The 15,736-nt window shown below is 34.5% G+C and overlaps 1 protein-coding gene across 1 annotated transcript in view; it reads left to right on the forward strand.

The window, feature by feature from the left end:
* Nucleotides 1-15,736, forward strand: part of OLFM3 (olfactomedin 3) — a 196,631-nt gene that overhangs the window by 72,991 nt on the left and 107,904 nt on the right. The gene's annotated exons all lie outside the window — the stretch shown is intronic.

Here is a 15,736-nt window from a genome sequence, read left to right on the forward strand (position 1 = left end):
TAGACTACAGACACACTCACACACATACTCACATACACAATTACAAAACTATGATGAGTACTATGGTAGAACTAAGTACAGCATACTATGAAATCTGGGAATACATAAGAAGGCATCTAATTTAGAGGTGCAGAGTATGATACTGCTTCTTAAAGAAAGTGATATTTCATTAAAAAAACTCTAATGTAATATAAATCAATGTCTTTCCATGTCCTACAAGGAAAATACAAATATTATAGAAAAAAAAGACAAACATTTAGGCCCTTCCCAGTCTGACTGCCTTCCATCTATCTAACATTATCTCCCACTATTCCCTCTCTGGCACCCTGTGACCATATACAACTATTCTATTCTCTTTCCCAAGCAGGCCATGTTTTATGAAAACCCATAACCTGGTCTTATTCTCTGTCTCTTCCTCCTCCTTATTCATGAGAAATGCATCTACTCATTAATTTAAACACAAATTGAATGTTTTGTATTTTATTTCATGTCTCTTAACCTCTTCCCAGCCCTAGATTTTATTCATTCCTCTGTGATCCACAACACTCTGTGCACATCCACACTATAGTGCTTCTTACAAATTGCCTTCCACATTCTTGAGTAGCTTATTCATCTATGATTTTCAGCTTCTTACTACATTGTTTGACCTATCTCAAGAACTAAATAAATATTCATTGAATTTTGAATAATTTTCTCCTGTTACTGAAGAGCTTTGATCTGATTGGAGATACTGCATTTCCAGAACTGTAGTGTTTAAGTAAATAAATAAAAGAATTTAAAATTAACCATTATGGGAATTAAATTGAGAGACCCAAGAAGTAGCCAGTTAGGTGTGACTTGGAGGATGCAACTGGAAATGTTTCACTAGACTTATTGGGAATGACAATGTTACATAGAATTGTCAGAAAGACAAATGAGAATTAATGAAGAAAGCAAACATCCTTTGTAAAAATATACAATATTATATCATGCAAATGGGATCTAATACAATGTGGTTAATTTTCCAGAATTCAAACTTTAGTAGTGATAGGTTGAACACACATTACTCAGCTTAGATTTATTTTCAACTCCATTTCACTCTTGCTTCATTTCATCCTTTGTTAGTTCAGATTCAATGTTGAAACAAAAGTAATATACTTGAATTCTTAGAATCAAGAATAAAAATAAAATCCATAAGAACTGTGAATTTCACGCTGGTTTTGATAGTAAGCTTATTTGCTTCCATGCAAACATACTGAAAAGGCCACAGTGGCACTCTGTATCCACTATTGTGCAAATAATTCACTATAAAAGTGTTCATAATCAGTGCAAAATTGATAGAATCGTGTCAATTGATGTTTAAATTTAATGAAGCTGGTTCATTTTCTAAGCAAAATATGCACAATGAAAGCATTTTCATTGAAGACTGTGGATAGAAAGTTAATGTGGTTTACCTCTGTTTTTTCTTAGCTAATGGAAATAATTTTCAGTTCTCAACAATGGTTTACTGCACTTAAAACAATATTCAGGCCTCAAACGTGGATCAGAAATTTTAATCCTCAATACATTAACCTCAATTATTATTTTTTTCAAAGTTTCTGTTATCACAGTTATATTTCTAAGTGGAGAAAATAAAAAAGTAAATTAGAGAATTTTAAAAAATATGTATGGAAGAAATGATATAGAATATTTTAGAAGACAACACAGTCCCAACCTATTGAAGGGAAACCACTGTAACTGTAACTGTCTAAGTTCTGCACATATGTACATAAACTGAATTAGAAAATGGAAGAAACTGTCAAGAGAATTATAAGTTGAGAAGATAAAAATAAGTAAAGAAGTTTTAGAGACTTAGATTTTCTGATAATTAACTCAATTTTTCTTTTCACTTTTTAAGAATAAGTAAAAAAAAAACCATATACATTTTATTTGTTAGAATTTAGTAAGACTTTACCCCAAAGCTTTGCTAATTACATTAAACTTTAAACAGATTTTACCCATGCTTTAATTACTCCACTAGCAAGATGAAGCTAAGAATATAACTTGAGATATCCCTATTTTCAGGTTGCTCAGAATTCAGAAATGCTAAAGTGTTTTAGATTCCCCTGTAGAATTTAGTGCAAAAATGTAAGTTAAAAACAAGTAATTGGATTGAAATTATAAACACACAGATTTAAAAGGACAAGGCCACAGGAGAAGCTTAAAATATTTATAAATTCTATCATATCTTATATTATGTTCGGGGAGCAAATATTCAAAAGCAAAGGAATAGTCACACCGGAAGGAATATATCCTTGTGTAAATTTTAAAATTTACATACATTGGGGCAATCAGGTTAAAATCAGTCACTCTACAGAGATCTGCCTATGAAATAAAGGGCATTGTCTGCTGGATAAGACCACCTGGCATTCAGAAAATGTCTGAACAGAATTTTCTGAGGTTCATGGTTAAGCCATAGGGCCTTGTAGTCAGACTGCCTGGATAACACTCAGACGCTATGACTTTGCTTGTTTGAGCTAAAACTGAGTCACTCTTTTATCACTGTATTGGGAAAAATTATAGCAACTGCTTTATAGAGCTTCCCTAAGAATTAAATGAATTGTTGGATGTCAGCTGCTTAGTACAGTACTCCCCTCATCATAAACTCTAAATATGTTAGCAATTACTTCCATTTAATTTCACATGGTATTCTTCACATTTTCACAGGTATTGATTTAAAAGGCAAGTTTACATATTCACAGGCACATTGCGATACCTCTAAGGGAAAATATTCTGGGTAACGACACATTTTTAGGTGTTCCAGGTTACAACACATTTTAGGGTACAGTGGGAGAGTTTTTATTATAATTTTAATCATTCTTACTTCAGAGAAGACAAATACAAGAGCTCTCTGACAGGTATTCATAGGAATAATTGGTTCTAAATGGCTTAATCCATAGGAAGGATGAAGAAAGGAGGAGGTAAAGTCAAAGAGAGGAACATCCTTATGAAAGAAACGTCTGACCTGTCAGCTTGGGCCTCAGTTAGCCCTGCTTAGCTAGAATCAGGGAGATGCTATTTTTGAAGGTCAACTGCATCCCATTCCTCTCCAGTCCTTACAATAATGAGATCAGCTGTATGTATGGGCCTGTATGTATGGTGTTCAAAGCACAGGTTGGAGTCAGATGAGTCTTGGTTATACTCCTAACTCTGCTGCATAATAAATTAAGAGCCAATATTTATTAAGCACTTACTAAAACTAAAGCGCTTTACATGTATTAACTAATTTAGTAATAATAAGAACCATATAAATAGCTATAATTGTTAGTATTAAAGATGAAGAAAGAAAGCACAAAAGCACTAAGTAACTTTCCCAAGGCACACAACTCACAGGAAATGGAGCTGATTTCACACAAGGCAATCTGTCTGTGGAGACCACACCCTCTCTTGTGTCTTGTGGTACAATTTTAGGCAGGTTCCTTTTTTTTTGAGATGGAGTCTCGCTCTGTCACCCAGGCTGGAGTGCAGTGGCACTATGTCCGCTCACTGCAACCTCCACCTCCTGGGTTCAAGCCATTCTTCTGCCTCAGCCTCCCGAGTAGCTGGGACTACAGGCGCCTGCCACCATGCCTGGCTAATTTTTTGTATTTTTGGTAGAGATGGGGTTTCATCATGTTGGCCAGGCTGGTCTTGAACTCCTGACTAAGTTATCTGCCCACCTTGGCCTCCCAAAGTGCTGGGATTATAGGCGTGAGCCACCGCACCCAGCCTGGCAGGTTTCTTAAACTTTCTGAATTTCAGTTTTCTCATCAGTTCATACAGAGTTGTAGAGATAAATCAGATAGCACCTTTAATGCATTTATTATGCTCAACAAATTTTGTTGTAAACAAACAAAAAAAAAATTTCTTAGGTAAAAGATTTACCCCTCTGTAGTTGAGGATAGAACTCTAAGACTTACTGACTCACTGGTCCCAAATGGAAATGAGCCCAAGTGCCTTCTACTCAAGCCAAGCTTCTCCGAGGATTCTAGCACCACTCCTCCTCTCAAGGAGCCTACACCAGCTTTAACTATACCTCCCGACTGAAGTTCCTCTCTTTCTAGCCCAGAAGAGCTTAATGTTGGGAGGAGGTGAAAATACTTGCAGCAGCCTCTGTTCTTCAAAATATGTTTCTTTTGCGGCTGAACTTTAGATTTTATATCTCAGAGACAAGCATTTGACTCTTCTACTCTTGTTCTGCTGTAAGAACCTTGCTTGAATCAAGGGATCGTTATAATCACCAGCCTTATAAGAGGTTGGAAAGAAAGGAATACTTGTGTGTGTGTGTGTGTGTGTATAAACTTAAATAGATTGTCAACTATCTAATAATTTAATTGTTATATATCTAATTAAGAGATTACCAGACATTTTATTGTAATTATTATTAACTATTACATTTTCCACTCACCACTGAGCATCTCTAAAATACTGAGTGAAGTAAGAAAAGTAGTCAAGACATTTATATTTGGGCTTATGGAGAAGGTAGGCAGGAGAAGGTGAATGATGCAAACAACCTAATAGAATATTGTACTTATAACAGTAGAAGTAATAAAAACTCAAAGAAAAAACTTTTGAGAAAAACTCAAAGAGAAATTGTAATAGCTTTCAGATGTTTAAGAAAGTCAATACACATATAAAACAAACAAATGAAAAACAGGACCTGCCTGGTTGCTGTTAGCAGCAGCCAGACTGACAGTGAAGAAAGCAGTGGGAATGGGTCTCTATTGTTTACTAAAGCACCAGAGACAACTCTGAGGACAGCTGATACAAGAGCTCTGGCAGAAGCAGAAATTTATTTAACCCCAATACCTCTATCACTTGTCAATCCTCAATTTGAAAAATACAGGCAAGTCACTGGTTACATACCATTGTTCAGCCTAAAAATTCCTTTGGAATCAGGTACTAAACACAAACAGGAAAACTAAACTTTCTACATTTTTGCTGTCATTAGATTTTCTAAGAGGAAAAGTAGTGAACATATTTTACTTCACATTGAGTTTTAGACAAAATATGTTCACCTATTTAACAAACATTCACTGAGTGCCTTCATTGTGCCAGCGTCTATTTCTGAAACTGAAAATATAGAGGAGACAAATACCCTGCCTTCATGGGAGAGAAGAACATTCCAGAAGGAGATAGAGCATGTGAAAACCTGTGAGTTGATCTCAGGTAGGTAACAGAAAACCAGAGAATGCAGGAGTTTATATGCCACTATCCTGACTTTGGATTTTACTCAGACTGAGTCAGGAATATTGTATAAGGTTGTGCACAGGTAAATTATTTGACTTAGATTTTTAAAGAATCACTCTGCCTGTTGTATTTGAAAATGTAATGTAGGGAAGCAACACAAACAGGGAGACCAATTAGGAAATCAGGGAAATAATCTAAGTGAGAGATAAATGGTGGTAATGAATGTGGTGAGAGAGTTCATATTCTGGAACTAAGTTTACAATCAGCAGGATTTGCTGACAGGTTGGTTATGAAATACAAGACAGAAAAGAGTCAAGGTAAATTACAATGCTTTAGGCCTGAACATCTGCAAGAATAGAGTTGCCATGTACTGACATAGAGAACATTACTTGTGCAATTTTGTTTTGTTCCTGTAAGAGAAGGGGGCAGAAATAATAAATTCAGTTTAGGATATGCTGAGTTTATGAGTCTCCTGGAGATCCAACTGGACACATTAAATAGGGAGTTTAGGTAAATGATTGTGGAGCTCCAGGAAGAGATACAGACTGAAAATAAAATTTTAGGAATAAATACCATGCAAATAATGGTAAAATCCCCAAGACTAGATAATCTCACTTAGGATGAGTAGAAGAAACACAAAAAAGTAAAAATCCAAAGGCTGATCCCTGGGGCACTCCATCATCGGGGGTTAAGGGGTTAAAGAAGAGAGGTAAATGTGGCTGAGGACTGAATGGTGAAATAGTATGAAAATCAAGAGAGTTGAGGTTCTGAATGTCAAATTAAGAAAGAAGTTCAAAAACAGAATAATCATCTGCTTTGAATGCTACTGAGAGATCCAGTAAAATAAGGACTGGGATTTGATCTTTGATTTAGCAGTGTGGTGATCACTGGTGACTTTCACTAAAATTACGTTTCCGTATAATGGGAGCAAAATATGACTATGGCTAAACATAGAATGAGAAAAAAAATTGGAAATAGAAAGTTCAAAAAAAATTTTCAAGTCATTTTGTTTTAAGAAGGAACAGAGAAATGGAATAATAGAGGGATATGTGAAATAAAAAGATTTTATAAAGTATTTAAAGATTTTTATGAAATAATTTAATAATTATTTTTTTCAAAACTAGTATTTCATTGTTTTACAAGTCAGTGCAAGAAATTTCTGTAGAACCAAGTTAAGTTCTACTGTCCAGTTGTTTTTGCTTTCTGATAGTAAGATTTTTCAAATAAAATTAAAGTACAGTTAGGTGGTTGATATGTATCAGTGAACTAAAAATACAAATGTAAATTTATTTACTAAGACTTAATCTATGCATTATCAATAAATTTGCTTATTTCTTTTGAAACCTGAAATGGGAAATTTTTCTTGCTTACTTAATTGCATATGACAAACTTTTGGCCTTATAGTCTTCCCTGTTAATATTTAAATGTTTTAATATGAATAGGTTAAAACAACTTAAATGTTGAATTTTTGAGTATGTCAGTGTTTACATCTAAAATGTAAGGTATTTATGGCTTCACCATAGTTTAGTCAAGTGTGATAGGCAGAAGAATGCCACCTCTAATAAAATATATTTACACATTCAAATCCCCAGAACCTGTGAATATGTTATTTTACATGGACAAAAAAACTTTGCAGATGTAATTAAGTTAAGGATTTTGAGATGGAGAGGTTATCCTGCATCATTTGAGTGGGACTAATGTAATGGAAAAGCACCGTATATGTTAAAAAAAAAAAAAAAAAAAGGAGGAAGGAGAGTCAGAGTGAGAGACATATGGTGGAAACAGAGATTGGAGTGATGCAATTGCTGGTTTTGAAGGTGGAAGGGAGCCACAAACCAAGGAATGAAGGCAGCCTCTAGAAGCTGAAAAGACAAGGAAGTGAATTCTTTCCTGGAGCTTCCAGAAGGAGCTCAGTGCATCAATAGCTTGATTTCAGCCCCACCATACCTATTTCAGCCTTCTGACCAAAAAAATTAAGATATTTATTTGTGTTGTTTTTAGTAACTAAATTTGTGGTAATTTGTTACAGGAGCGCTAGAGAACCAACACACTATGTATTAGGGCAATTGCTGAATTTGTTCTAGATCCCTCAGGAAATTTAACTCCTTGAAGACAAGTTATGATGTCCTTCATCTCTTTATTTTTTACAGATCTCCACAGCACCTTGCCTATAGTGGTTGTTCAATAAATGATCGTTGAATTTCTTTGGACAACTTAATTATTAGTATTGAAGTATTATGTCAAAACCAGAACAGTAATTATAAAAATGTCTGTGGAAAGAAAGTCCCAAAGGGAAGAACGATAAAATGTGGTATTTTTTAAAATCAATATTCTTTCCAGAATAAATACATTTATCAACATAAATAAAAGAAAACCTCAATAATTATAAATTATGTGCTCTTTTCTGCTCAGGAGAATACCACTGTAATGGCAGAACATTAGAAGAAAAATACATTATTTGATTTATCCAAGTTTGTACTATGATTGCATTCTAGGATTTGTATATTTTTAATTATGGGAAAAGTAGTAAGATAATTCAATATTTTAAAAAACTTCAACAATAGTGATTGTGATTTATAAAATATAGTGTTTATGGACTGGACGTTGTGGCTCATGCCCATAATCCCAGCATTTTGGGAGGCTGAGATGCGTGGATCACTTGAGGTCAGGAGTTCGAGACCAGCCTGGCCAACATGATAAAACCCTGTCTCTACTAAAAATATAAAGATTAGTCGGGTGTGGTGGTGCATGCCTGTTGTCTCAGCTACTCAGGAGGCTGAGGGAGAAGAATGACTTGAACCCGAGAGGCAGAGGTTGCAGTGAGCAGAGATCCCACCACTGCACTCCCACCTGGGCAACAGAGAAAGACTCGGCCTCAAAATATATATATATAGTCATATATTTATGGCTTTTGTTTTTATTTTTGGTGCAGTGTTTACAAAAAGAAAGACTAACAACAATATATCTATTTAAAATAGTGTTTTCTGAAAATAGTTTGCTTATTACACAAAACAAAATCTGTGCTTATTTACATAAACTCTGCAGTATTTTATTTCAAACTTTCATTGCAATATTGTTACTACAACAGATGATATTGCAATTTAGGGACAGTATTAATAATCATTGTGATCTTAATTCTTGACTTAACTCTAAAATATTCTGACCTACCTCTTGACACACATAACAGAATATTGTACTCTTAAATCATAAACAACATAAATAGCCTCAAATAAAAATATCCAGATGATTATTTTGTATTTACCAAATAATGTAAATCTGTTGTATTGCTTTCCTGTTTGTGGTTTCTTTATGCTATGATTAAATATTAAATTGCTTATAGCTTAGTGCAGCATTTTTCCTCACACTAAGCCTAAAATATATTAAATCTAATTTTATCTTGTTCAGAACTCTGATGCTCTCAGTATTGTAAAATCTAATTCATGTGCTTAGTTCGCTCATACGTCTATCCCCTTTGCTATAGCTTAGTATCTGGCTCACAGTAGGGGTATAATAATAAACCAATTACTCAGATCTCACAATCACAAAAACTCTTTGACATTAATGATTTGTGTTTAAAAAGAATATTCAGTCATATATGACGATCAGTACAGATTCAAGCCCATCTGCTACTTTCAATATTTACATAAATGTTTTATAAAGTAAGATTAAAATACTGTCCTTAGCAGTTGAAAGGCTACCATCTTCAACAAAAACTACAGTTGCTTTAATTGTATTCTTCCTAGTAAGGCAGGAAATGTAATTATATATTTTTAAAAATTGTCAACAATCACAAAAATTGAAAATTCAGCCAGCCAGAATGCTGATTCTTCAACCAGTCTTTTCTTGTAATATTAACTGTCTTAGATCATTTCCAGGTCTGTTTAAAAAATAAAAATAAAAAAAAGGAGGGACATTATACCTACTTCAAAGTGATAATGTAAGATTTAAATGAAGTAATATCTCAGAGGGAAGACCTTGAACTTGGAAGTCAGACAGACCTGATTTTAAAATTTATTATGCCACCACTGGGCTACTACATTCTCACCTGAAAGAGGGAAATGATAATATCTGTCTTTGAAAGTTTGTTTGAACTTTTAAAGATAGGGTTTGTTAAATTATCGGGTACAAAGAAAACACACAATTCACAATAACTATTATTAGGAGATGAAAGTGACTGCCCATAACAAATGTTTAATAAATATTTCCACTACTTCTTAAATTACAAAGATTCCTGATCTGTAAGTCACAGTTTCCCATTGTGTAACTTGTGGCGTCAATTCGGTCTTTTTGTGTCAATTTCCCATATATACAATGGGGATAATAATACTAGTCCTTTTTACCTCACAGAGTTGCTGAAATAACTAAATGAGGCAATACAAATGAAAGCTCTTTGAAAACCACAGGGTAGTATTATTAATAGCTGTGCTAATACTGGTAATAATTTTAACAACACAGATAAATCTGGCATTAATTCAACAATGGGCCTTCTTACTGAGGATATTACAATGATCTATTTTCAGAATAGAAACTTCCTAATGATTTGGCAAGTATATGGAAATAACTTCTGAAAGGATGCCAAGGTTGGAATATCCTCAGCTGTGTGTGGTTTCCAGCGATAGGATGTGAAACCATTCTATCTTGCAAAGATGATTATTACTTTATTTTAACATTCATCAATTTCTTCGTGTTTTGAATATTTGACGACTTATTTTCTAGAAATTTTGAACTATTTCTACTAAGAGAGGAGAGATATTGTATTTTAACTGCATCAAATGATTATCATTATGTTTAAGTTCATCGAGAGCAGAGAATCCAGCTATTAAAAATAAGGAATTTTAAGATAAAGTGCTTCATTGTTTCAATAGCATGATACTTCATTTAGTTTAAAATAACGCAACTTTATTTATTGGTGCCCTTTACTTGTTTTAAAGATGCTTTTTTTTTAACAGATTAAATCCTAAGAGGATTATAGTGTACAATTATTTATAGCAAGTTTTTAAAAAGCAGAAGTGTATATTATTTAAATAATAATTCCAACTGGTTAAATAAAGCACACCAAAAAATTTCAGGTATTTTCTGTATCTTAAGAGCATAATGGCCCAATTATACATGAAATTTGATATTAGCATAATATCCTGCAGCTTAAAAATCAAATAGACTTTCTTTTTCTGCAATGTTGTATTGCGTACACTGAATGTGTACAATGTAGCATGTAGTATGAACCTACTTTATGTGGTGTTGGTACCAATATAATTTTTGGAGCTCTTGAAATTGTTAATGTTTGCTGACTTTACTTGAAATATACATACTTTAGTAGGTCAAGTGAGGAATGAAATCAAGATAAAAAGTGAAGTATCTTCATCAAGTACCAAGTGATGAATAATGCAAACATTAGCCAAACTGTCAAGCATTTAAATTACCATTCTATAAAGAAATTTCCCAACCTCTTCTTTCTGTCAAATATGTTTTTATAGCTGGACTCCATGAGCATGCATGTATTTAACTTCAAGATTTTCCTTCAGACCACTGAAAACTCTTTTATTGTTTTGACGATTACAGCAGATTAAAGGCTGGAAAGAGCCCCATGCAGGCTTTCCCCACTTTGGCTATACCTACACAGCATTAATGTCTGGCACTTATCCCCACTTCATCATGTTCTCACCCTTGAACAATTTCCAGCATTATAGCACTATTAGAAGTAACATCTATGTTGGCACAGGTCACAGCAATATCACTCCAAAGCAGTGAGCTAATTTAATAATATTGAAATAGTATTCTAAAAACTGAGAAATTTAGGTGGGAAATAAGTCAGGCTAAGCTCTGAATTTGGGACTCAGACTTGTTTAAGAACTACTGTTGTATACAACCATCTAAAAAGCAATGCTGAGGCAGCAGAGTGTTACCAAGTTGTAGAAAACATGGTCACCACCCTCAGTTATGCTCCCAGTTACTGGTGGAGACTGATATTTAAGTAGACAATTTCAAAACCAATGTGGTAAACCCTAAGAAATTGGGTGTGGGAAGTACACAGTAGGAGCAAAGAGATGGGAACCCAATTCAGTTTATCCAGAAGGATCCAGAATGCCTTTATGATGACGGGTCATCAGGGCAGACTTGCAGGATGACTAAGAACTGTTAGATATTAGTTCACTACAACATATAATAAACATTTTAAGGTTTATGTAATTAATTATGCATGTTCCCATACCTGAAAAGGGAAGGATATGCTTAGAAAATATTAACAAAAATAATTAAAATTCTTTATGAAAGTCTCATCGTAAATATTTAGTTTTACATGTCTAATTTGTAGTTTTGTGCCTCGAATGTAGCATTAATTAGCTCAATATATGGGGCATATATTTGGAGCTTTACAATGGGTTCTCTGAGCAAGGTCTAGATTTAGTAACATATTGATATTCCCTAGTCCCTTTTATTTCATATTAATTTACCTAATCTATTTCTTCTCCTGAAGCATTTAAATCATTGTATTTCTGTTGATAAATTTTTAGATGATTTCCACTCCTAATGATGATGGGGGTTATTGCTTACTATTGCCACTTAATGGCCTCGGGGATATCAGTCTTTTTGACAGTTGAATAGTGAGTGTTGATTTTTTTTTTTTTTTTCTGTAGGGCTTTTAGGATTAAGGTTTGAACTCAGCCTCTGGATGGCAATTGTTACTAAATGATCTTTCTGACATTATCTTCTTTACTTAAATACCTCAAATGTTAACATCAATGTCAATAAAAATGATGTCAGTTCTAAACTGGAAGTAGGCTTTGAGTAGTAGTCTATATCACAATCAGCAAAACCAATAATGGCAGAACGTTCCCACTCATAAGCTAAGGTTATTTGAAGTTCATGTCTTTTATTTCAGTCCAAGCTTTAAATATTTTCTGTTAATTGGTAATAGTAATACTCCTTTTCCAAGAAGTGCAATGTTTCTTACAACATTCTTAGCCTCTTGTCTGTTGAGGGAGTTCAAGTCCCAAATTATTTAATGCAGAATTAGTAACCTCAAACTTGCTGATCCAGCTTCATCTTAACCTTTCAATTAAAATGTCTGATGCCGAAAATCAATAGCTGCAGTTACATAATCTGTAGCCTTTCATGAGAGGGAAGATGGTGCAATTATGACTAAGTCAGATGTATAATTATTTCTTTATATCCTAACTAAAGTTAGAAAGCTAAACTTGGAGCACTGCTTTAGAAATTGCTTTGTTCCTTACACACTTTCAAGACTTTTTAAATAAAAAGGCTTTCCTACTAATTAATCTTTTTTTGCTTTGAAATTTCATATTCCTTATAGTTACTAGTAGGACAAACCTTAAAGAAAATAAATAAAAGTGAAATTTGACTTTGTATCTCCTTTACCTCTTTTAATTTCACTTCCTTCCCTGTGTTTTTTATATCCTAGGACTGGATTATACTCTTTCAAAGCTATTGCTCTCAAATAGCTAACAACTAGCCCCTTTTACCATTAAATTTATAGCAATTTTTCCAAAAGTTATTTTCATTTGAACAGATCTTGAAGACCTAACAAATATCTAATGGAGGAAATTTAGATAATATCATAAGAGATTGTGGGTAGAAGGCATCATCTAGATATTCTCCAAATCATTCCAAATCGGAAGACGTCGTATTTGAAGTACCTCAACTGTATGATTCTCTTTCTCTCCCTGTAGGCATCTCTGTAGCTTTCTCAACCTTTGTCTTATATCCCCTTAGCAATTCTGCAGTGAATAAGTGTAGTTCAAACCTCATGCTCTTCATTAAGAAATTGTGTGACTTTCGGAATTTTGCTCTACATCTCTAAACTTCAGTTTTGTCATTTTAAAAATAGAGATATGGAATTTATGTCATAGAGTTGTTGTAAAGATTCCATGGATGGCAAATGGAGTTATTGCTGATGACCTTCAGAGAAGCCATGTTGAATGCACCTCAGACTGCTTACATAAAATGATTAAAAGGGGAGTATTTATCCTCTGGCCCAGGTCTCCAATTAGTTGAGATTTAAAGTGTTAAACTTCTTGCACTTTCAGCTTTGCACATACGTGAGTTCAAATGTCTGCATGGGTTCCCATAGGTATTCCAAAAGATAGCAGTAGAGAAGGCCTAAGAACAGAAACACGAAAAGGCACGTGATTGATAGAGCCAAGAAAAAGTGCTGTCAGGTTATACCAGCACAGCTCGTTGCCGATAATAAGTATGTGGGCCAAGGGCATGTCAGACAGAGCTCAGAGGTGCTCGATAAACCCCCTTCTTCTCCTGGCTGAGGACCTGTCATGCCTCACTGCCAAAGCTTCACTACTTGTGATATTTTTAATATTAATAACTCATGTACTCCATATGAAAATAACAAAGCAACTTTAACTATTAAATAAACTCCTTTCACAATTACCTACTTAAATAAGGTTGGAGATTCAAGATATGGGAGAAAGTTCAAAGAAGTAATTTGAAATCTTATAAGTTTAAGGTAGTGTGAAGACTCATATAAACGCCTGTATTCAAATTAATAATCTTCCTTCTTCAATTTACAAACTGGTGGTTTGGTGGTAGCTTCTTAGTCTGGTTTAGCCTGGATTTCCTCCTCTCTGAGAATTGGGAAATTACATTTTTGTTGTGCATGTATTAGCCCCTTAAAACATTAACTGTATGTGTAAAGCTCATTGCTGTCTCAATTGGTATTTGTTGTCTTTCTGACAATCTTGGGGACTCTTGCGAGGTTAAACTTGGGTAACTTGTGAAAGTAGAGACCCAGAGTATGTTAATTTCACTTATTTTTCTCCACTGTATTAGAGTATTATTATTATAATAGGTAGCCATGTCATCACAATCCTTAAAGTGAGTCCCTTTCTTACTTCCTAAAATCAAGTAAGGGTCCCATGCGGTTTCAGTCATTTATCTATTTTACCTCACCACTGATTTTGCCATGGGGCCTCAACTCAGAGTCTAAATTTGAATGTTGCTTTTCTGGTATTGACTCTCCATTTTAAATTCTCATTACTTTTTCTGTGTAAGTTAAAAATCTCATTTTAATATTCTGCTACCCTTCCTTCCTATTTTCTATTGTCCTTTTCCAAATATAACCATATTTATCTTAAGTTATGGAAGATTATGCCTTTGCCCTATCAGATATTTGCTTCCATTTTGTTCAAAGGATACCACTGAGCTCCTTAGTAAATCATTGACCAGATATTTACTCACAGGGTAGCTATGCATGAAATAATAACGAGATTCATAAAATATTACCATTGAGTCACTATGCCATTGTGCCATTTTCCTTTCAAATATTTTAACATTACAATGCTACATAACTCCAATAACTCTATTGAGTGAATATCCTCTCTGGATTGTGACTGAAAAAAAATGCAGTTTCCCAAAAGAATTACTGAATCTTAGTTCTTACCAATGGCTCTATTTCAGAAGCTTTAAATATAGCTGTTATGTAGTCTGGAAATAGTAGTGATTTCTATCAGGGATTTAGGCATAGCTTCACTCCCTCATCAAAAAGAATTTTTAAAGTACTAATTCTTCATTGTGCTATTTTAGGATCCGTACAAAGAGAATTATTTAAATAGGATCCCAACCCCTCAGGACTTTATAATCTAAGCAAGTACTGCCAAAGAAAAACATAAAAAGACATGCAAAATATTAACTGGAGAAGAAAGCCAGGAAATTGACACAGCTAATCACGATTTTAAGTATATTTTATGTATACAGCATATATTTTTCAGTTCATGTTGATAAGCTTTTGAGGACAGAAGCCTGAATTTATACTCTTTACAGTCTATTTAGAGTATACTTTCTTTTTCTTTCTTTCTTTTTTTTTTTCAGTTGAGACGGCGTCTCGCTCTGTCGCCCAGGCTGGAGTGCAGTGGCGCGATCTCGGCTCACTGCAAGCTCCGCCTGCCGGGTTCACACCATTCTCCTGCCTCAGCTTCCCTGTTGGCTGGGATTATAGGCGCCCGCCACCACTCCCGGCTAATTTTTTGTATTTTTAGTGGAGACGGGGTTTCAGTGTGTTAGCCAGAATGGTCTCGATCTCCTGACCTCGTGATCCGCCCGCCTCGGCCTCCCAAAGTGCTGGGATTACAGGCGTGAGCCACTGCGCCCGGTCGAGAATGTGCTTTTTAACATGATAGATACTTGATAAACATCTTGTAATGATGAAGAGGATTATTTAACTGTAAAGCTGAAGCTTCTCTGAGACAAGGGATATGAAGAAGGGGAAGGAGGAAAGCAGGACGAGGAGAATGGAGGGGAAAGGTGAGGAGGAGGAAAAATAACCTTAATATTCTAAAGCAAGATGAGATGTGGTCTGGCTATGCTTATACGGTACTTTGAAGATTATTGGATGAGTCTATAGTTTATCCGGACACCAAGTCTGCCTTGAAAGATAGCGTTTTAGCTCAGAAAATCTTAATATTCTTCAAACCAGTATACACCCTTTTAATTACAAACATTTTTAATGTCCCCAAAAGCAATTATTACAAAAAATAAATAAATAAACCTGCCAGCCTACACGCAAAATAACATAACTTACCAG

The sequence above is a fragment of the Pongo pygmaeus genome, chromosome 1 (assembly GCF_028885625.2).
Source record: "Pongo pygmaeus isolate AG05252 chromosome 1, NHGRI_mPonPyg2-v2.0_pri, whole genome shotgun sequence".
Classification (NCBI taxonomy): Eukaryota; Metazoa; Chordata; class Mammalia; order Primates; family Hominidae; genus Pongo; species Pongo pygmaeus.